Source organism: Artibeus jamaicensis, unplaced genomic scaffold (assembly GCF_021234435.1).
Source record: "Artibeus jamaicensis isolate MK-2021 breed Jamaican fruit bat unplaced genomic scaffold, CSHL_Jam_final contig_332, whole genome shotgun sequence".
In the NCBI taxonomy this organism is placed as follows: domain Eukaryota; kingdom Metazoa; phylum Chordata; class Mammalia; order Chiroptera; family Phyllostomidae; genus Artibeus; species Artibeus jamaicensis.
Window position 1 is genome coordinate 35807478 of NW_026521788.1, and position 25052 is coordinate 35832529.

Below are 25052 nucleotides of genomic sequence, written 5' to 3' on the forward strand. Positions count from 1 at the left end.
TCTCAAGTATTTCAAGGTAAAAAATATACAGAGAAAAATGGTGCCTCTCACAGAATAGTCTAAAGAAGCTGAATATTAATCAAACTGAAAAATTATGCAAGCATTTTTATATTATTAAATAGCACCAACAAGCAATTGTTCAAATAAAAAATGTGACAGAATTTGCTTGCCAGTTCTTCATAGGACATAACTTGAAGTTGATCACAGCTCATTACAGACAAAAAAATTTGAAGGGATTCCTTGATAATTTATTTGATCCCAAGCAGCAAGATAAAATAAAGAATATAGAAGTAGAGAGAGAATGATTGAATCTTACTCTGAGCTAAGATCAATCGTAATTGAACTTCAGATCCTGGAGTCAGTGGTACCACGGTTAGAGTGGGGCTGGCAGCAACATGTTGATGATTGAACACACACTTCCCTAAACCAGGGGTCATAGAATGTGGTGGGTGTAGGGATCTGCTGTGCAGCCAAGATTCCTGGGGAAGAGGGATGAACAAGCAATTTCTAATTTTAAGAATAGAGAGGTGCAGGGATTGGGCAATAGGTGAGCCATTATAAGAACTAGTGGTTTTGTTTCACACTGAACTATATATGGAGAAAGGGATAGTAAGGAGAAGGTTTACCTTTAAAGTTCCATATCATTGTACTTTTCTGATGACATACTCCTTCACAAGTGCAGAAGTACCATCTGCCCAAGGATTGAACATGCTCTGCATCCTGGATATGCCTGCCAAACCCTTCACATAGGTCTGAATTCAGGTCTTACTTAGGGTCAAGAAAATGCTGGCAGCAATCTGATCTGGAAAATCTACTTGTACGTATAGTGCCGTTGAAACTTCTGTGATACTTTTTGTGTGGTGATTGAAAGAACAAAATTTGATTTTGACACACAGACCTTGGACTGTTACATAAGAAGGTGGAAAAAATTCTAATTCACTGGTGTGCTGGTTTAACACTCCCTTTGTCATCTGTGGCTATGCCATGGAAGTTTGGCCAAATGCAGATGATCCTATGTGATCTGATTTTGATATTATCCATGTTTCTGATCCCTCCATGCATGGTAAAAGTTGGGTGAGGTTAGTAAGGTAGGAATTTGGTAGCAGTTGGTTGTAACACTTGAAGGAGTTGGCATGTCATGTGTGTGATAAAGAAGGTTCAGCAGTTATTGTTTGGGAAAAGGCACACAATCTGAGAATAGTGATATAATACTAATTGTGCTCCTATGAGGTGCCTTACACAAACTAAGTCATTGATCAACATATTCTTAAAACAATCCACTGTGGGGAAAACCAGTGAGGTTAAAAGCTTGTGTGCAGATTGTGGCTACAATCTGAATTCGAGCCCAGCTCTGGGGCACTGCTCTGCTCCAGAGGCCGTATACTATAGAGGAAAACCAATTGTTTTATTATCTATGCCCTACAGCTCTGGCCAAACCTTGGTCTAGAAGCTGCTCCCTTCATTAACCTTTCCACTTCTATCTCATGCCTGCTACCACAGTCCCTCTACCCTAGATCAGGGAAACTACCTGTAGGAAGGACTTGAATAGGGCTATGCCAAAGGGATGCAATCATTTTGATTTTATTCCTTCTCCTCAGGCCTATGGCTTAAAGCTGTTTTCCATTCATCAAGGTAATGATAGCCCTTCTGAATTAAACATGATTTTTCTTCTTAGAAAAAAAAGCTCAAAGGAAACATCAGAGTTAATTAGAGAAAGTGATATTATAGCTGCTGACAGAAAGGAACCCATCAAGGGCAATGTTAAAGGGATCCCAAATCATCAAAGCAGAGCCATTCACTTGCAAATTGCTTTCCATTTCAGCTTTGTAGGGCAGAGGGTGCTCTGGGATCTCGCTGGTTTGTAAGCACAAGGCTCTCTACCAGTAGTGTCTAAAGAGAATATCAGATACCCCAAGGGGAAGGGAGCTTAAAGTTAAAACGAATCCTCTGAGTGATTCTGAAGTCCACAAAGTTTAACTGAAGGTCATCTCATGGTATGAGGTTTTTGTCTAAATGGTAACAAGCAAAATATTTATTCTCTGAGGTGAGCAGAAGTCATTGGTTTCTTGGACTTTCAATTCAAGTTCACCAACAAGCTGTACACAAGATTCAGTGCTGGGTTCTGGCTGCTTTTGTCCACCTCATATATTTTTGCAAGGCCTGTTTTTGATACCCAGAGTGATTAAGGAAGATAAAAATGTTTAAGTTTTTTTAATTGTTGGAGTTTTTGGCACCACATGAAATAAACGGCATTCCACTCCTCTTAGCAACTTTCAAATATACCATACAGTATTGTCACCATGCTATAAATTATATCCCAGGACTTACTTATTTTATTACTGGATATTTATACCTTTTGACCACCTGCAGCCATTCCTCCCACATACCACCCATGCTTCTTGCAACCACCATTCTGTTCTCTATATCTATGAGTTCAAACTTTGTAGAGTCCACATAGTATTTGTAGAGTGCAATCACATAGTATTTGTCTTTTTTTTTTGTCTGACTTATTTCACTTAGTGCTATAGTGCTCAGTGCTCAGTCGCCCCTATACTTTTCTTAGTCAAACTCTCTCAAATATGCTTTATTTTCTGCTTTTTATTTGAGAGCTTTTATTTTTATTTTTTAAATGCTTGTTTGAATCAGAGGGGGAAGATGGCAGAAGAGTGAATGGAAGTCACACTAACCTCCTCCCAGGGCCAGTCTGGAATTACAGCTCAATTATGGAGAAACCACCCAGAAAAAACAACTGAACAATAGTGAGAGATAAGCATATAACTTCAGACAGATAGAAGAATCAGCTTTGGCACAACCTGTCTGGTAAGGAGTGTGGTAGCAACTCAAGAGGGCTGACTGGGTGTGTACAGGTGACAGTGCCAGAGGGATAATTAAGTGGCTGATTGGATTCCCCTGAAAAGAATGGGGTCTAAACCCTAAGCTAGGATTCCCAGCCTACACCACCAGAGACAGAAAAGTACACAGATAACAACCAGCAGTGAAAAGCAGCAGGACTGCTCTCTGCCAGAGATGGACAGCTGGAGACACAAAAGCCATTTAAAGGGCCAACGTACAAATTTTAATTTACAGCCACTTACCCCGGGCTCTGGAAAAGGTGGGGGCATAATGGGCTGGTGATGCCTGAGGAGAGACTAAGAACTGAAAGTCTGGTGAGTGCTGAAAGAGTAGACACTGAGATCCTGGTGATGAATCATCACCCAGATGGCAATAGCCATGGTGCTCAGGCTGACCACTTCCCTCCTAGCAGCAGCAGTCTGAGGGGAAACAATAGCCCTGACCTGGGGAGGGTCTCTGCCCTGGCTCTGTGGTGCTTAAGCCTGACTGCTGAGTGCAGAGTGACCAGATTAACAATTGAAGGAGACAGCCAGGGATAGCAGATCCCTGGAAGTACTGAACAGGCTGCCTAAGGTTAGACAGGGTCAACATCTGACATCACAGGAGGCAGATCCAGAAAAAAAAATAACAGTGGTAAATACAAGAAGTTACTGAGACCAAAGCCACTGTGGTCTTCTTCATGATTCACAATATTTTCTTTCCTGTATAACTTTTTGACATTCATTTCTTGTCCAGCAAGTTTGTATTTATTAAGTAACTAGATTTTATACTACAGTGTATTTCAGTTCATATATTTTGCTCCTCCCTCCTCTTAGCTCATTTTACCTTCCACTTTCCTCACATTATACTCATTTCAAATTTTGTTTTCTCTCTTGCTACAACTTATTTCCATTCTACACTATTACTGTTTTTTCCCTATCCAGACACACAAAACCAATTTTCTTGTCAAGGGTCATTTCACATCCTTTTTTCTTGTTCTTAAAATACCCATATTCTCTCTCCACCTTTAATAATCTTTGCTAGTTGGTTATGAGTAGGGTAGTTGTTGCATTATGTTTTTCTACAACTTTATCTCTAGAACTTTACTAATTCTGTGTTTTAAACATCACCTTTTAATGGTCCCCTCTCCTACTCTTTTTTCATCTCAAATTTTAATTTTGTCATCTTAGCCTGTTTTTTCTTTTTCAATGTCCTTCTATTTCCCTTTCATCCTGCCCTTTTATTTTTATTTATTCTCCTTCTTTTCTTTTTTTCTTTTTCCTTACATTCCAAATTTTAATTTTTTCCTTCTCTTAGCCTAGTTTTTGTTCATCACTCTAAATATTCCCTTTCCCTCTGTCATTTCAAAATCGCTTCCCATTCCTCTAAACATCCTTAGACTTTTGTTTGTTTTTTTGCCATCTTATTTCCATACCAGTTATATCAATTTTAGTTTGTTTGCTGTTGCTAGTACTATGGTGAATCTCTCTCTCCAACTTGGTTCCTATATTTTTATTAATTATTTACTATTTTTACTTCCCTTTTCTCTCTCTCACGTTATTTTATTTTATATTATTTTAATTTCTGTTTAAACTTAATGTAATATGTCCCTTCTCATACTCCATTTCACATCCTTCATTCCCTTTTTAGTTCATGATGTAAATTCTAACTTCTCTCTTTCTAGTGCTCCAACTCCCAATTCTTACTAATGCTCCTCTCTCTACCCTTTCAAATCTATTTTCTTTCAGTAGGTCATCTCATATCTGCTCGCCTTTCCTATAACAGTCTTAATCTCTTTATGCCCTTATTAATACTGGTTCATTTGCTGTTGATAGTGGGATTGTGGGGTGGAGAGATTTTTGCAGGTGTGGGTTTGTTCCCTGGGCTTTATGGTTTGGTTCTGGCAGCATGTGCACAATAGCACACAAGATGTGGTAGATGGAGTGAACTGCAGTCAACCAACTAGAGGGAAGAACCCATCAAAGAAAGACCCAACAACAATCAAATCCCAATTACATCCAGAGAACTAGCATAAAAGGCATAAAAGACATCCCAAGAGCATCAAGTTCAGATTATCAAGAGGACTGCATCACTGAATCTTACAGGCCCCCTACCATAGAAGTTCATACCACAAAGTCAGGATGCCAAAACAGATCAATTTAAGAAGTAGAAGCAAACAAGAAGGGCCTCACAAATAAAGGGAAGACAAAGAAATAACCCCAAGCCCGATTTGATGTGGCTCAGTGGATTGACCACAGGACTACAAAGTAGGGGATGGCTGATTCAGTTTTCAGAAAGGGAAAATGAAAGGTAACAGGCTGTATCCCCAGTTGCAGGTGCATGAAGGGCAGCCATGCATTGGTGTTTATCTATCTCCCTCATTTCTCAATAAATAAATAAATAAAATATTTATTTTATTTTATTTTTTGGGGGGGGCAAGATAATAATAAAACATTTATTATACAAATATTTATTAAGCCACCTACATGGTACAAGTATTGCTAACATTGAGTGCTTTGCTAAGCATTCTGCTTACCTTGTTATTTAATCTAACCAACAATTGTATAAAGTATGGGATACTATTATTATCTCCCTTTGACAATAAACTGAGACTCAAATATATTAAGTAAATAAGTTGCCCCAAATAACATAGGAAGTAAGGGAGTCGAGATTTACATTTAGGCAAAGCAATTCTCAGAATCCACTTGTTCAACTCTGCACTCTACTGCCTCTCTACCATTACCTCAAAGGGTTATAAGGAAAGGAAATAAGATGGGCCTGCATCCACAAAGCCTAAGACCTCATGGGTAGAGAAGATACAAGTGTAAAAATCACTTGGAGTGTTCATTAAAGAGCTTTTGAGGGAAAAGTAGCTTCTAACTTGTGGTCTGTATTGTACTTAGTATTATGGAGGTACTTATACTTTAATTAACACTAAGATTTCAGATCCCTTTTTTTTGACTCATTTGTGATCCAAATTATTTTCCTTCTGTCATTTCAGCTAGGATATATATGTAATATATAGTACCTACATGTGTATACATATATACATATATACTATATATTCCTCATCTATTCATCCACTGATGGATGCTCTAACCAGCTGAGCCACCCAGCCATGGCTTATTTTTGATTCTTTTTTTTCAAAGTTTTTAAAAAAATTTTTTTATTGATTATGCTGTTACAGTTGTTCTATTCCCCCCTTCATTCCCCTCCACCCTACCCCCCATCCCCACCATTACCCTCCCTTTAGTTTATGACCATATGTCTCAAGTCCTTTAGATTCTATATTTCCCATGCTATTCTTGCCCCCCCATCTATTTTCTATCTACTGTCTATGCTACTTATTTTCTGTACCTTCTCCCCCCATCTCCTCCTCCCACTCCCCTGTTGCTAACCCTCCATGTGATCTTTATTTCTATGGTTCCACTCCTGATCTAGCTGTCCTTTTAGTTTGCTTTCATTTTAGGTGTGGTTGTTAATAACTGTGAGTTTGCTGTCCTTTCACTGTTCATGTTTCTTTAACTTCTTTTTCTTAGGTAAATCCCTTTAACATTTCATATAATAAGGGCTTGGTGATGATGAACTCCTTGAATTTGATCTTATCTGAGAAGCACCTTATCTGTCCTTCCATTTTAAATGAAAGTTTTGCTGGATAGAGCAATCTTGGTTGTTGGTCTTTGGTTTTCATGACTTGGAATACCTCTTTCCAGCCCCTTCTTGCCTGTAGGGTCTCTTTTGAGAAATCAGCTGACAGTCTGATGGGAACTCCTTTGTAGGTGACTGTCCCCTTAGCTCTTGCTGCTTCTAGGATTCTCTCCTTCATTTTAATTTTGGCTAATGTAATGATGATGTGCCTTGGTGTGTTCCTTCTTGGGTCCAACTTCTTTGGTACTCTCTGAGCTTCCTGGATTTCCTGGAAGTCTATTTCCTTTGCCAGATTGGGGAAATTCTCCTTTATTATTTGTTCAAATAAGTTTTCCATTGGTGGCTGTGCCTTTCCCCCTTCTGGTACCCCTATAATTCGGATGTTGGAGCATTTAAAGATGTCCTGGAGGTTCCTAAGACTCTTCCCATTTCTTTGAATTCTTGCTTCCTGACTCTTTTCTGTTTGGCCATTATTTGCTTTCTTCTGGTCCACTCCATTGATTTGATTCCCAGTTTCCTTTTCATTGCTATTGGTGTCCTGTGCAATTCCATTCATTTCAATTAGTTTCACCTTCATATATTTGTCTAATTTGTGGCTATAATCAACCAGTTCTGTAAGGATCCTGATGACCAGTGTTTTAAACTGTGCGTCTGAGAGTTTTGCTATTTCTTCATCACTTAGATCTATGGGCTGTGGGGCTTTGAGATCTTGCGACATTTTTAGTCTGTTCTGGTCCTTTAAGTGTGAGAAGCAGTGCCTTAGACTCCCAGGTTGCTGGGTTGTGGGGGCGTGGTCAGAGCAAGGAAATGGTGGGGCCCTCTACTGCCGCTTGCCGCAGGGACCCACAGGGCCCTGGTCCAACCGCCCACTCCCTCGCCTGTTCGCTCGCCCACAAATGGGCGACCACGGTCCACACGCAGCACCGCTTCCCCGCTGTCTCCTCCACGGTCACTCGCCTGGTGGCTCGCTCGGTCGCTCACTAGGTCCAACCCTGCGCCTGGATTCCGCGCGTCTGGATTCTGCGCCTGAGTCCATCTGACCGAGTCCTCCTGTGCAACCCCTCACCGAAGCCACTGGTTTCGCCCCTTACCGGTCAGGCTGAAGAATTTGTTGTTAATGGACTTCCAAAAAGTTCAGTTTTCCTTGTTCTGGCTGTGTTTTCTGTTGCTAATATTTAGTTGTCTCTAAACTTGGTTGTGTGAGAAGGCACGGCACATCCACCTATGCCTCCATCTTGGCGGAAGTTCTAAAATATTTAATAAAATTAAAAAATGAAACCATAAAATTATTTTTAAAAAAAATTCCCAATCAAAAGGGAAGGAAGAATCCTCAGAAAGAATGCTAAATGAAATCAAGTCAACTATCAGATATTGATTTCACTACAATGGTTGTAAGGAATCTCAATTAGCTCAGTATAATTACCAAAAACTACAGGGAAACTATGAGGAACTTACTACAAACTATATCATCATAGAAAAGGACATAGAATCAACAGGGGCCAAAAGGAAATTAAAAATACAATTTCTGAATTAAAGAACACAGAAGCAAAAATCAAAAGTAGGCTAGATAAAGCAGAGTATCAAATGAGTGAGCAGGAGGACAAGGTAGAAAAAACTCCCCAAAAGAGCAGAAAACAGAAAAAAAGACTCAAGAAGAATGAAGAGGCATTAAAGGAAATGCAGAAAAACATGAAACAGAAAAATATTTGTATAATAGGGATACCAGAAGGAGAAGATGAAGAGTAAGGAATAAAAAACCTGTTTGAAAAAGTAATGATGAAAAGTTTCCCTAATTTGATGAGAGAAGAAGCCACATAAGTCCAGGAAGCAGAGAGGGTGCCAATCAAGAGGAACACAAAGAAGCCCACTTCAAGACACATCATAATTAAAATGGCAAAATTCCAAGACAAAGAGAGAATTTTAAAAGTAGCAAGGGAGAAACAGGAAGTAACATGCAAAGAACCCTGATAAGACTAGCAGCTGACTTCTCAATGGAAATGCTCCAAGCCAGATGAGAATGGCAAAAAATATTCCAAGTAATGAAAACCAGAGGCCTACAACCAATATTACTCTATCCAGCAAGGCTCTCAATTTAAATGGAAGGCCACATAAGGAGCTTCCCAGACAAAAGAAGCTTCAAGGAATATACCACCTCCAAAGCAGCTCTGCAGGAGATGCTAAAGGGAATGCTAAAGAACAGTAAGAAAAACAGAGAAAGAAAGAGGAACACAGGTACAAAAATGGCAATGAATAAGTACCTATCAATAATAATCTTCAACGTAGATGGATTAAATGCTCCAATCAAAAGACACAGAATAGCAGAATGGATAAGAAAACATGACCCACACCTATGCTGCCTACAGAAGACACACCTCAGAACAAAAAACCTAAGCACACTGAAAGTGAAGGGTTGGAAAAAATATTCCAGGCAAATAGACAGGGAAAAAAAGCTGGGGTACCAATACTCATATCAGACAAAAAACACTTCAAAAAAGGGCCATAAAAAGAGACCCAGAAGGTTCTTTAATAATACTCAAGGGAAGAATACATCAAGAAGACATAAACATTGTAAATATATATATATACCCAACACAGGAGCACCCAAATACATAAAGAAAATCTTGGAGGAATTCAAGAAAGATATTGACAGCAACGCAATTATATTAGAGATTTTAACACATCATCATCAAAATAGACAGATATTCCAAACAAAATACCAACAAAGATATTGTGGCATTGAACAATGTCCTAGATGAAATGTACTTAACTAATATATATATAAAGAGCCCTTCATCCTGAAGAAGCTAAATACACATTCTTTTCAAATGCACATGGAACATTTTCCAAGATAGATCACATAATAGGACACAAAACAAGTCTGAATAGCTGCAGCAATTTGGAGAAAGAAGAGCAAATTAGGAGGGATCACAATACCTAATACCAAAATGTATTACATGGCCACTGTAATCAAAACAGTCTGGTACTGGCATAAAAACAGGCACATGGTCTAATGGAACAGAACAGAGAGCCCAGAAATAAATACATATTTCTATGATCAATTAATATTTGACAAAAGGGTAAGAGGCTTAAAATAGAGTAAAAATAACCACATGCAAGAAAATAAAACTTGAGCACCAACTTGCACCATACATAAAAATAATTATAAGATGAAAAAAGACTTAAATATAAATTGTAACACCATAAAAATTCTAGAGGAAAAGATTGGGAGGAAAATCTCAGACATTCCATGCAGCAACATCTTCACAGATATGTCCCCTAAAGCAAGGGACATAAAGGACAGAATAAACAAAAGGACCTCATCAAATTAAAAAACTTCTGCATGGCTAAAGAAAACAACATTAAAATGAAAAGTGAGCCAACCATATGGGTAAACATGTGGACAATGACATGTCAGACAGGGACTTGCTCTCCAAAACATATAAAGAACTCACATGACTCTATTCCCGGAACACAAAAAAAACCAATTTTAAAAATAGGCAAAAGACTTTAACAGACACTTCTCCAAGGAGGACAGACAGAAGGCCCAGAGACACATGAAAAGATGCTCAGCATCACTAGCCATCATAGAGATGCAAATTAAAACCACAATGAGATACCACTGCACACCAGTGAGAATGGTCAATATATACAAATCAACAAAGAAATGCTCAAGAGGATGTGGAGAAAAGGGGACCTTAGTGCAGTATTGGTGGGAATGCAGACTGGTGCAGCCATTTTGGAAAATATTATAGAATTTTCTTAGAAAAATAAAAATGGAACTGCCTTTTGACCCAGCAATTCCACTGCTAGGATTATATCCTAAGAGCCCTGAAACACCAATCCAAAAGAACCTATGCACCCCAATGCTCATAGCAGCACAATTTAAGTGCTGGAAGCAACTTAAATTAAGTGCCCAGCATCAAATGAGTGGGTAAAAAAACTATGGTATATTTATACAATAGAATACTCTGCAGCAGAAAGAAAGAAGAAGCTTATACCCTTTGTGACAGCATGGATGGAACTGGAGGACATTATGCTAAGTGAAATAAGCCAGGCAGTGAAGGACAAATATCATGATCTCACCTTTAATTGGGACATAATCAACTAAAAAAAGCAAACAAAATATAACCAGAGTCGTTAAAATTAAGAATGATCTAACAATAGCCAGAGGGGAGGAGAGAGGGGACAGTGGGGAGAAGGGTTTTCAAGAACTACTATAAAGGACACATGGATAAAACCAAGAGGGAGGGTGGAAGCAAGGGAGGGAGGTGAATTTGGAGAGGCTGAGGGAAAGAGTGGGGAGAAAATGTAGACAAATTAATTGAACAATAATAAAATAATTTTTAAAAAAGAAAAGAAAAAAAGTAAGAGACAGGTACACAAGTACAAAGGGACAAAAATGGCAATGAATAAATGCCTATAAGAATAACCTTAAATGTAAATAGATTAAATGCTCCTATCAAAAGACATACTGTAAGTGAATGGATAAGAAAATATGAACTACATATTTGTTGCCTACAAGAGAACCACCTGAGAACAAAAGACCTACACAGACCAAAAGTGAAGGGTTGGAAAAAAATATTCCAGGGAAGTGGATAGGAAAAGGGTAGCGATACATATATCAGACCAAATAGACTTCAAAACAAATGCCATAAAAAGAAACCCAGAAGGACACTTCACAATACTCAAGAGAAGATTCCATCAAGAAGACATAAATATTATAAACATATATGCACCCAATATACAATCACCCAACTATATAAGTAAAATCTTGGAGGACTTCAAGGAAGATATAGATAGCAACAGACTTAGAGTATTTTAACACCACACTGTCAACGATGTATTGACCTTCCAAACAAAATAACAGCAAGGACATTGTGGAACTGAATGATGCATTAGATAAAATAAACTTAACTGATATATATATAAACCCTTTCACCCTAAAGAAGCAAAATACACATTTTTTGAAATGCACATGGAACATTTTCAAAAATAAACCACATGATAGGACACAAAACAAGCCTCACTAAATTCAAGGCAACTGAAATTGTACCAAGCATTATCTTGGACCAGAAGGGATTGCAACAAGAAACCAATGTCAAGGAAAAATTAGAAAAATATTCAAACTCATGGAGACTAAATAGCATGCTATTAAACAATGAATGGGTTAATAATGAGATCAAGGAAGAAAACAAAACATTTCTGAAAACAAATGAAAATGAACACACAACAGTCCAGAACTTATGGGATACAACAAAGGCAATCCTGAGAGGGAAGTTCATAGCAATACAAACCTACCTAAAAAAGATAGAAACATTTCAGATAAACAACCTAAACCTACAAAAACTGGAGGAACAACAACAAAGAAAGTAGAAGCAACTAGAAGAAAAGAAATAATCAAGATCAGAGCAGAATTAAATAACATAGAGACTAAAAGAACAATTGAAAGGATCAGTAAGTCCAGGAGCTGGTTCTTCAAAAAGGTAAACAAAATTGACCAGCTTTTAACCAGATTCATCAAAATTGCTCTATCCAGCAAAGCTATCATTTAGAATGGAAGGGCAGATAAAGTGCTTCTCAGATAAGGTCAAGTTCAAGGAGTTCATCATCACCAAGCCCTTATTATATGAAATGTCAAAGGGACTTATCTAAGAAAAAGAAGATAAAAAATATGAACAATGAAAGGACAGCAAACTCACAGTTATTAACAACTGCACCTAAAACAAAAGCACACTAAGAGGACAGCTAGATCAGGAGTGGAACCATAGAAATAAAGATCACATGGAGGGTTAGCAACAGGGGAGTGGGAGGAGGAGAGAAGGGGAGAGAAGGTACAGAGAATAAGTAGCATAGATGGTAGGTAGAAAATAGACAGGGGAAGGGTAAGAATAATATGGGAAATGTAGAATCTAAAGAACTTGTGACACATGGACATAAACTAAAGGGGGGATGGTGAGGGAGGGGGTGTGCAGGGCGGGGGGAATGAAAGGGAGGAAATGGGACAACTGTAATGGCATAATCAATAAAATATATTTTTAAAAAAAGAAAAAAGGAGAGAGGACCCAAATAAAATCAGAAATGAAAGACGAGAAATTAAAACTGATACCACAGAAACACAAAGGATTGTAAGAAATTACTATGAACAACTATGTGCCAAGGAATTTGAAAACATTAGTGAAATTGTCAAATTTCTAGACACATATAATCTTCCAAAGCTGAACCAAGAAGAAACAGAAAGCTTAAAGAGACTGACAACAGCTGGTGAAATTGAAGCAGTAATAAAAAAAAGAGAAAAAAACTCCCATCTCACAAGACCTCTGGACCAGATGGTTTCACAGGAAAATTTTATAAAACATTTAAGGGAGAGCTAACCCCTGTACTTCTCAGATTATATAAAAAAATCCAAGAAGAGAGAAGACTCCCAAAACTTTTTTTAGGAGGCCAGCATCATTCTAATCCCCAAACCAGACAAAGACACAACAAAGAAAGAAAAGTACAGGACAATATCACTGATGAACATAAATGCTAAAATCCTCAACAACGTACTGGCAAAAGGCACCTAGCAATCCATCAATAAAATTATACACCATGATTAAGTGGAATTCATTCAGGGATGAAAGGATGGTACAGTATTCATAAACTAATAAACATAATATAACATAAAAAAGAAAAAGAAAAAATTACCTGATTATATCAATATATGGGGATAAAGCATTTGATAAGGTACACCACCCATTTACATAAAACACTCAGCAAAGTGGGAATAGAGGGAGCATTCCTCAACATAATAAAGGCCTTATATGAAAAACCTACAGCCAACATTGTATTCAATGAACAAAAACTAAAAGCTTTCCCATTAGGATCAGGGACAAGACAAATATGTCTGCTTTCACCACTTCTATTTAACATAGTATTAGAAGTTGTTGTCACAGTGATCAGAGAAGAAAATAAAAAGGCATCCAAATCAGAAAGGAGGAAGTAAAACTGTTATTATTTGTAGATGACCTGATGGTATACCTAGAAAACCCTATATTCTCCACCAAAAAAACTACTTGACCTAATAAATGAATTTGGCAAAACAGCAGGATACAAAGTCAATATTCAGAAATTAAAGGCATTTTTGTATATGAACAACAAAATATCAGAAACAGAAATCAAGAAAAAAAATCCCATTTGTTATAGCAGCGTGAAAAATAAGGTACCTAGGAATAAAAAAAAAAAAACCTGTGCTCAGAAAAATACACAACCTTGAAAAAAGAAATTGAGGAATACACAAATAACTGGAAGCATATACCATATTCATGGATTGGAAGAATTAACATCATCAAAATGTTCATACTACCCAAAGCAATTTATAGATTCGAGGCAATTCCTATTAAAATACCAATGACTTATTTCACAGATATAGAGCAAACATTTTAAAACTTTATATGGAACCATAAATGACACTAAATAGCCACAACAATTTTGAGAAAGAAGAACAAAGTAGGAGGGATCAACATACATGACATCAAACTTTATTACAAGGCCATGGTAATAAAAAATGTCTGGTACTGCCATAAGAATAGACACATAGACCAATGAGATAGAATAGAGTGCCCAGAAATAAACCCAGGTCTCTATGGAAAATTAATATTTGACAAAGGGGACAGAAGCATAAAACTGAGTAAAAATAGCCTTTACAACAAATGGTGCTGGGAGAGCTGGACAACTACATGCAAAAAAATGAAACTCAAGCACCAACTTACATCATACACAAAAATAAACTCAAGATGGATAAGAGACTTAGATGTAAGTTGTGATACCATAAAAGTTGTAGAGGAGAGCATAGGTAGGAAAATTTCAGATATTCTACACAAAAACATTTTCACCAATATGTCCCCATATAGCAAGGGACATAAAGGAAAAGAATAAACAAATGGGACATCATCAAAATCAAAGGCTTCTGCACAGCTAAAAGAAACATTAATAGATGAAAAGGGAAGAAACTGCATGGAAAAATATATTTGCCAATGACATCTCAGACAAGGGTTTTATCTCCAAAATATCTAAGGAACTCACACAACTTTACTTCAAGAAGACAAACAATCCAATTAAAAAATGGTCAAAGGACCTAAACAGATCTCCAAAAAAGGACATACAAAGGGCCCAGAGACATATGAAAGGATGTTCAGTATCACTAGCTGTCAGAGAGATGCAAATTAAAACTACAATGAGATACTACTTCACACCAATCAGAATGGCCATCATAACCAAATCAATAAACAAGAAGTGTTGGTGATAGAAAAGTGTTGTGGAGAAAAGGGAACCCTAGTGCACTGTGGGTGGGAATGCAGACTGGTCAGCCACTGTGGAAAACAGTATGGAATTTCCTCAATAAACTAATTATGGAACTCTCTTTTGACCCAGTAATTCCACTGCTGGGACTATAAGAATCCTAAAACATTAATTCAAATGAACCTATGCACCCCAATGTTCATAGCAGCACAATTTATAGTAGCCAAGTGCTGGACACAGCCTAAATTCCCACCAGTAAATGAGTAGATTAAAAAATTGTGGTACATTCACACAGTGGAATTCTACACAGCAGAAAGAAAGAAGGAGCTCCTACCGTTTTTGACAGCATGAGTGGAACTGGAGAGCATTATGCTAAGTGAAGTAAGCCAGGCAGTAAAAGACAAATACCATATGATCTCACCTATAAGTGGAACCTAATCAACCAATCAAACAGGCAAAATATAGCCAGAGATATTGAAATTAAGAACAAACTGACAGTAACCAGAGGGAAGCCAAGAGGGAAATAACCAGGGAAAGAAGGGAAAGGGTCATCAAAGAACATGTATAAAGGACCCATGGACAAAGCCAAAGGTGGGTCAGATTGAGGGTAAGAGGTGGGGATGAGTGGGTCAAGGGAAAGTGGGTGTGGGAAAATGGAAACAACTATATTTGAACATTAATAAAAATAATTAAAAAGAAACAAACCCACTTTCCAATTCTACTATATAAAGCCATAATTTCTTCTGAAGTTACCATTAGATATTTATTTTTAAAAAGGTATGAAGCCACAAAACTTAATATTTATCAAGAAGAGAAATAGAGATTATACTTTAACTATGGTATACTACTTGTAGATAGTAATAGCTGGTATATTTTAAAATGTACTTTCAGACCAAAAAAAGCAGTTTTAAAGTTGTTTCAACAACTTATGGATTAAATTTAAAGCAAATACAAAAATAGCAGAACATCTGGAAAAAAGTTAACAATGTTTACCTAATGTTTACACACAAAAAAGTAACCATAAATTTCAAATTCAACCACAGATTTTAAATATACAAGACAGAACAAAGTATCTCTAAGAAAAAAGAGATTAATGTAAATATTAAGTTTATATTACTCAGTTATTTTTTTATTCATTTAAGTAAGGGTTCTTATTTAATAAATTTTTATCTGGGAATTTTTTTGGTATTGTGTTATTAATTTCCACTTTTATATCTCTATTTTTAACAGAACAGAATTTAAACTATTTACTTTTTGAGGATTTCTTATAACCTAAAATATGTGGTGTTACTAAATTATCAGGCTTGTTGAAACATCTGTTGATCACTTAGTATATGCTTGAATTATATTTGTGAACACAGAAAAATATATGGGTAGAAAGAATGTCTGTTTGAATTGTAATCAAAATAAGGTCCACATAGCATAATTGTTTGTATGTGTTTTAAAAGTGTTTAAATACAGGTATTGGCAAAATTTTTTTGTAAAAGGCTGAATAGTAAATATTTTAGTCTTGGAAACTATATGATCTCTGTCAAAATTATGCAACTCTGACATTGCAATGCAAAATCAGCCATATGCAATTCATAGATAAATGGAAATGGCTGTGTTCTAATGAAATTTTATTTACAAAAATAACATGGTGGCCAGATTTGGCTTATAGTTTGCTGACCCTTGTTTAATTCTATAGGTGCCCACTTTTTTCTGTTTCCTCTCTCAGTTGTTGAAGAAACTATATCATTTGTTCTATAGAAAATCTAGTTTTCTGATCACATATTCTTCTGTCTCCTGTATTTCCTGTACATTTGCAGTTAGATCTAGAGGCTTGCTTGATCAGACTCAGTTTTGATACTTTTGACAAGACTGATTCAAAAGTGATAATGTGTATGTCTGTTAAATGGCCCATAATATGAAGTTGATTCTCTTTTTATGATGTTAACAGCTACTGATGACCTTGCCTAGATCAAGCATTTCATTAGAACTTTGCAAAATGATGCTTTTATAATTGTATTATTCCTTCTTCATTTACTTGCTGGGACATTTCTATAAAGAGGAAATTTTCCATCATCAACTATTTGCTTCCCCAGAGATACATTTTGTATAGCAAAGACAGAATAAGTGTTTGATATTTCCTTTTGCTTACTAGTTATCAAAATAATGAGTTGATAATTGACTTAAAGATTAACCAATGAGGATTTTTTCCTTAAATATAGATAACTTTGAGAAGGAGAAGGGGGGAGTAGGTACAGAAAATAAGTAGCATAGATGGTAGGTAGAATATAGACAGGGGAAGGGCAAGAATAGTAGGGGAGATACAGAATCTAAAGAACTTGAGATATGTGGTCATAAACTAAAGGGGGGAAATGGTAGGGGAGGGATGTGCAAGGTGGAGGGGAATAAAGGGGGGCATAGAACAACAGTAATGACATAATCAATAAAATATATTAAAAAAAAGAAATACGAACTTAAGAATATTTGAAGTGTTTCAAATATATTGTGTTAATATCCTTTTGATACTCAAATTGTGCTATTTTTGACCAGTGGGGATTCTTCAAAGTGACTCTTAATCCTTTTGGCAAGTCCTCAGTGGGTTTTAAGATATTCTTTGGTTTCAGATATAAAGAGATGTTCAAGATATCATATACATTTACGCTCTTGACCTGGAATCAAGAAGTCCTGGTTTCTTTTTGTGGGAATTAGTTTTAGAGACCACAATCTGGGCACTAAGGGTGTTCATTATTACTATGTCGATCTTTATTTCTGGGCTTTTTTTTCTTTTGTGAACAATGCTAAGAAATATTTTAAAGTTAAACTCATTCTGGGATCATAATGATACTGCTGTTAAAACTCATAACCACAAGATTTTATACAACTTTGCTTATTTTGTATCCATTGAAATTTCTTTGTTTTAAAATTACTAAAAATACCTCTTTTTGTTATTCCATTATAGTGGTATGCCAGCACAGAGTTGTGTTTCTTTGCTTCATTGTTTTTAGAAATTTTAAATTTTTATTTTGTTTCACAAAATTTTACATAATTCCAAAATGAAACCTACAGATCTGATAAATATAGTTTCTTTTGCACCTGCCCTTTACCCACTATACAGGTAACCATTAACTTTTTTGTTTATGTATTCTTCCATTGGTATGTCAGGAACATGTATAAAAGTCCCATGAATAAAGCCCTAGGGGGGTAGAATCTAAGGTGGGAAGTGGGGATAGCCGCTGTGGGGGAGAGTGGTGGGAGACAACTATATATGACAATAATAAAAAATTACTATGGAAATTAAAGTTAATAAATAATCCATAACAAAGCAAACAGTTATATATCAGTTATATAATAGTTATATATCAGTAGCACATCTTGTTATTAGATGAATAGTAGCATGTTTCTCCACATTGCCTTTTTCAGACAGAAATATGCCCAACTTCACTATCTAGCTGCATGGTTCTCTACTGTGTGGATGCATCATCTTTTATTCAACTACTCTCTTGTTAATGAACATTTGAATTATTTCTAGTCTTTTGTTGATCAGATATCTCTGCAGCTAACTTATGCAGTTTTCTTTTTCAGTGTGTTAACTGGATAGATTCCTAGAAATTGGATTGATAATTGACAGGGTAAAAGTGCATGAAATTTTTCTAGATATTGCCAAATTACCTTTCACATTGGTTTTTATTATTTGGTATTCTCACCACCAAATTATAAGAATGCCCATTTCCCCATAGACTTTTTGAAAGTATGTTATTAAACTTTTTGGAAATTTGTCAATTTGACTGAAAAATATTGTATGTGTTGGAATATTGGAATTTTTAATTTTTATGACTCTAATATAGGTGAGGCTGAACATATTTTCATGTTTAAGAAACATTTCTCTGAACTAGGTCTTTGAGTTTCTTGCCATTTTTTTAAATGATTTTTTTGGTCTTCTCTATTTTATAAAAGCTTTACATAATAAGGATATTAAACTTTTAGTTTTACATGCAAATCTTTTTCTCTATTTGCCATTCAGCTTTTGAAATTACTTATGGTTATTTCTGCCCTGGAGACTGTTTTAATTTTAAAGTATATAAATAATTTTCTTTACTACATTTGGATTTTAAGTAATAGTTAGGAAAGTTTTCTCTGCTGTCAGATTATGGAGGAATTCACCCTTTTTTTGTAGTACTTTTCTTTTCAGTTAAATACCTCATCCATTTGAAATAAATATCTGAGCATAGTATGAGGAAAAGATCTAATCTTAACTATGGTTATCCAGTTGTTTCTTTTTAAAAAGATTTTATTTATTTATTTTTAGAGAGAGAGGAATGGAAGGAGAGAGGGAGAGAAATATTAATGTGTGGTTGCCTCTTGCATGTCCCCTACTGGCTAACTGGCCTGCAACCCAAGTATGTGCCCTAACTGGGAATTGAACTGGCAGCCCTTCAGTTCACAGGCCCATGCTCAATCCAATAAGCTACCTAAGCCAGGGCAATTATTCAGTTTTTCAACCGAACTTATTAAATAATTATTTTTTCATACTAATAAATAGTACCTTTATATACATAAAATTTCCATATAAAATTTGGTGTATTTATTTTCTATTTCTTATTTGCCTGTACATTTATCCATACATCAAACCATAATGTTTTTAAACTTAACTTTTACTGCATTTTCCCATTACCATTAGTCCCTTTTAACCCCTTCCTCCCAGCAATCACTACACTATTGTCCATGTCCATAAGTCCTTTTTCCTTGTTGCACAATCCCTCTACCCCCTAACCTCCCCCAACCCATTAGCTGTCATCCTGTTCTCTATCATGAGTCTGTCTCTGTTTTGCTTGTTAGTTCAGTTTGTTCATTAGATTCCACATGAGTGAAAGCATATGGTATTTTCTTTCTCTGACAGGCTTATTTCACTTAACAGAGTATTCTTAGGGTCCATCCATACTGTCACAAAGGATAAAACTTATTTTTTATGGCTGAATAGTATTACATTGTGTAAAGTTTTGTAATTAATTTTAATAACCAATAGGACTAGCCACAACAATCTCTACCAGCCCTCCTTTATTTTTTTACAGATTTTTCTGGCTATTCTTGCTTGCTTGTTTTCTAAATATGTGTTATAATTAACTTGCATAGCTCCAGAACATAATCTGATAGTATATTCTTGCTAATGTGTTTTTTTTTTTAATTTAGTTACTTTTCAAGTACATTTTTTTTCTCTTCCCCCCCCGCCCGGTCTCCCCCCTCCCTCCCATTCCCCCCCCCCAGTCCTCATATCTGTGTCTTTCATACTTGTTCCTCAAAATCCCTCCCCCTTTTTCCCCTTAAGTTCCCTTCCCTCTCCCCTCTGGTCGCTGCCCACTTGTTCTCTATTTCAGCGTCTTTGTTTTTATTCTGTTTGCTTGTTTGTTTTATTGTTTAGCTTCCTGTCAAAGGTGAGATCATATGGTATTTGTCCTTCAATGCCTGGCCTATTTCACTCAGCATAATGCTTTCCAGTTCCATCCATGTTGTTGCAAAAGGTAGTAGCTCCTTCTTTCTCTCTGCTGCATAAAAGTCCATGGTGTATATGTACCACAATTTTTGGATCCATTCATTTACTGATGGGCACCTAGGTTGCTTCCAACTCTTGGCTATTGTAAATTGTGCTGCTATGAACATTGTGGTGCATAGGTTCTTTGAAATTGATGTTTTAGGATTCTTGGGGTATAATCCTAGCAGTGGAATTGCTGGGTCAAAAGGCAGGTCAATTTTTATTTTTCTGAGAAAATTCCATACTGTTTTCCATAATGGTTGTACCAGTCTACAATCCCACCAACAGTGAACTAAGGTCCCCTTTTCCCCACACCCTCTCCAACATTTGTTGTTTGTTGCTTTGTCTATTATAGCCATCCTGACTGGTGTAAAGTGGTATCTCATTGTGGTTTTAATTTGCATCTCTCTGATAGCTAACGATATTGAGCATCTCTTCATGTGTCTCTGGATATTCTGTATGTCCTCTTTAGAGAAGTGTCTGTTCAAGTCCTTTTCCCATTTTTTAATTGGGTTCGATGTCTTCCTAGAGTGGAGTCGTGTAAGTTCTTTGTATATTTTGGAGATTAAACCTTTGTCTGAGGTATCATTGGCAAATAGGTTTTCCCATACAGTTGGTTGTCTTGCTAATTTAATACTGTTTTCTTTAGCCATGCAGAAGCTTTTTATTTTGATGAGATCCCATTTGTTTATGCTTTCCTTTATATTCCTTGCTCTAGGGCACATATCGGTAAAAATGTTGCTGCGTGGAATATCTGAGATTTTCTTGCCAATGTTGTCCTCTAGGACTTTAATGGTGTCATGGCTTATATTTAAGTCTTTTATCCACCTTGAATTTATTTTGGTGTATGGTGTAAGTTGGTGCTCAAGTTTCATTTTTTTGCACGTAGCAGTCCAGTTCTCCCAACACCATTTGCTGAAGAGGCTATCTTTACTCCATTTTATGTTACTGCCCCCTTTGTCGAATATTAATTGACTGTAGAGGGTTGGGTTGATTTCTGGGCTCTCTGTTCTGTTCCATTGGTCTATGTGCCTGTTTTTATGCCAGTACCAGGCTGTTTTGATTACAGTGGCTTTGTAATACAGTTTGATATCAGGTATTGTGATCCCTCCTACTTTGTTCTTCTTTCTCAAAAGAGCAGCTGCTAATCGGGCTCGTTTATGATTCCATATAAATTTTTGAAGTGTTTGTTCTATGTCTGTGAAATACGTCATTGGTACTTTAATAGGTATTGCATTGAATCTGTATATTGCTTTGGGTAGTATGGACATTTTGATGATGTTAATTCTTCCAATCCATGAACACGGTATATGTTTCCATTTGTTTGTGTCTTCCTTGATTTCTTTCTTCAGTGCTGTGTAGTTTTCTGCATACAGGTCTTTTACCTCTTTGGTTAGGTTTATTCCCAGATATTTTATTTTTCTTTTTGCTATATCGAATGGGATTTTTTCCTTGATTTCTGCTTCTGCTGATTCATTGTTTGTATACAAAAATGCCTTTGATTTCTGGATATTGACTTTGTATCCTGCTGTTTTGCCAAATTCATTAATTAGTTTGAGCAGTTTTTGGGAAGAGTCTATAGGATTTTCCATGTACACTATCATGTCATCTGCAAACAGTGACAATTTTGTTTCCTCCTTTCCTATTTGGATGCCTTTTATTTCCTTTTCCTGCCTGATCGCTGTGGCCAAAACTTCTAATACTATATTGAATAGGAGTGGTGAAAGTGGACATCCTTGTCTTGTTCCTGATCTTAGTGGAAAAGCTTTTAGTTTTTGTCCATTGAGTATGATATTGGCTGTAGGTTTCTCATAAATGGCCTTTATTATATTGAGGAATGTTCCCTCTATTCCCATTTTGCTGAGTGTTTTTATCATAAATGGGTGTTGTACCTTATCGAAAGCTTTTTCTGCGTCTATTGATATGATCATGTGGTTTTTGTCTTTGCTTTTGTTTATGTGATGAATTACATTTACTGTTTTGCGAATGTTGAACCATCCTTGCATCCCTGGGATGAATCCCACTTGGTCAGGGTGTATAATCTTTTGGATATATTGTTGGATGCGATTTGCTAATATTTTGTTGAGGATTTTAGCGTCTATGTTCATCAGTGATATTGGCCTGAAGTTTTCTTTCTTTGTTGTATCTCTATCTGGTTTTGGAATTAGGATGATGCTGGCTTCATAAAAGGAGTTAGGGAGTTTTCCATCCTATTGGATTTTTTGGAATAGTCTGTGAAGAATGGGGGTTAGCTCTTCCTTAAATGCTTTGTAGAATTCTCCTGTGAACCCATCTGGTCCAGGGCTTTTGTGTGATGGGAGTTTTTTGATTACTGCTTCAATTTCTTTTGCTGTTATTGGTCTATTCAGGTGTTCTACTTCTTTTTCATTGAGTTTTGGGAGATTATATTTTTCTAGAAATGTGTCCATTTTCCCTAGGTTCTCAAATTTCTTGGCATACAGTTCTTCATAGTAATTTCTTACAATCCTCTCTATTTCTGTGGTATCAGTTGTAATCTCTCCTCTTTCATTTCTGATTGTGTTTATTTGTGTCCGTTCCCTTCTTTTCTTGATGAGCCTACTTAAAGGCTTGTCTATTTTGTTTATTTTTTCAAAGAACCAACTCCTGGATTCATTGATCTTTAGAATTGTACTTTTAGTCTCTATGTCATTTAGTTCTGCTCTGATCTTAGTTATTTCCTTCCTTCTACTTGCTTTCGGCTGTTTTTGTTGTTGTTCCTCGAGTTCTTGCAGGCGTAGAGTAAGTTCATTTGTTTGAAATGTTTCTGTTTTCTTTAGGTAGGCCTGTATTGCTATAAACTTCCCTCTCAGGACTGCCTTGGCTGTATCCCATAAGTTTTGGGTTGTTGTGAGATCATTTTCATTTGTTTCCAGAAACTTTTTGATTTCTTCCCTAATTTCATTCTTGACCCATTCATTGTTTAATAGCATACCATTCAGTCTCCATGATTTTGGGTGTTTTGGGTTTTTTCCTTTGGGGTTGGTTTCCAGTTCAGTCCTTTGAGGTCACAGAAAATGCTTGGTATGATTTCAATATTCTTGAATTTGTTGAGGCTTGTTTTGTGCCCTATCATGTGATCTATCTTTGAGAATGTTCCATGTGCATTTGAAAAGAATGTGTATTTAGCTTCTTTGGGGTGAAGAGCTCTGTATATATCAGTTAGGTCCATTTCATCAAGGGTGTTGTTTAATGCTGCAATGTCTTTGTTGATATTTTGTTTGGAAGATCTGTCCATTTTTGATAGTGGGGTGTTAAAATCCCCCACTATAATTGTGTTGCTGTCTATATCTTTCTTGAATTCCTCTAAGATTTTCCTTATATATTTTGGTGCTCCTATGTTGGGTGCATATATATTTATGATGTTAATGTCTTCTTGGTGGATTCTTCCCTTGAGTATTATGAAGTGACCTTCTGGGTCACTCTTAATGGCTCTTTTTTTGAAGTCTATTTTGTCTGATATGAGAATTGCTACCCCAGCTTTTTTTTCTTGTCCATTTGCTTGGAAAATTTGTTTCCAGCCTTTGATTTTTAGTCTGTGATGGTCTTTTGTCCTGAGGTGGGTCTCTTGTAGGCAGCATATGTGTGGGTCATACTTTCTTATCCATGACGCTATTCTGTGTCTTTTGATTGGAGCATTTAATCCATTTACATTTAAGGATATTATTGATAGGTACTTATTCATTGCCATTTTTGTACCTGTGTTCCTCTCTGTCTGTCTCTTTTCCTTCCTTTCCTTAAAGCAGACCTTTTAGTATTTCTTGTAGAGCTGGCTTGGTGGCAGCAAATTCTTTTAGACTTCTTTTGTCTTGGAAGCTCTTTATTTGGCCTTCTATCTTGATTGAGAGCCTTGCTGGGTAAAGTAGCCTTGGTTGTAGGCCTCTGTTTCTCATTACTTGGAATATTTCTTGCCAATCTCTTCTTGCTTGGAGTGTTTCCATTGAGAAGTCAGTGGCTAACCTTATGGGGACGCCCTTGTATGTTATTTCTTTTTTCTCCCTTGCTGCCTTTAAGATTCTCTCTTTGTCTTGGAAGTTTGCCATTTTAATGATGATGTGTCTTGAAGTGGGCCTCTTTGGGTTCCTCTTGAATGGGACTCTGTGAGATTCCTGGATTTGTGTGACTTTTTCTTTTGTCAAGTTAGGGAAATTTTCTCTCTTTACTCTTTCAAATATGTTTTCTATCCCTTGTTCTTCTTCTTCTCCTTCTGGTATTCCTATTATTCGGATATTATTACGTTTCGTATTGTCTTGCATTTCTCTTAATCTCTCTTCATTCTTTCTGAGCCTCTTTTCCCTTTCCTGTTCTTTCTGTGAGATGCTTTCTACTTTGTCCTCCAATTCACTAATCCGATCTTCTGTTTCATCTACCCTATTTTTAATTCTTTCCACTGTGTTTTTTAATTCAGAAATTGTATTCTTCATTTCCTCTTGGCCCTTGCTAATAATTTCCATTTCCTTTTTCATGTTGATATAGTTCACAGTGAGATCATTGTAACTTCCCTGTAGTTTCTGGTAGCTGATTGTGAGCTCTTTGAACTTCCTGATCACCAGTGCTTTGAATTCAGTATCTGATAGTTGACTTGCCTCAGTTTCATCTAACATTCTTTCTGAGGATTCCTCCTTTCCTTTCATTTGGGGATTGTTTCTTTGTCTTCCCATTGTTTGTGAGACTCTTCTTGTTAGCCTCAGCTTCTTAGATTAATCTGTTTTGACACCCTGGGTATATTGTATGAACTTTTGTGGTGGAATGCCTGTGAATT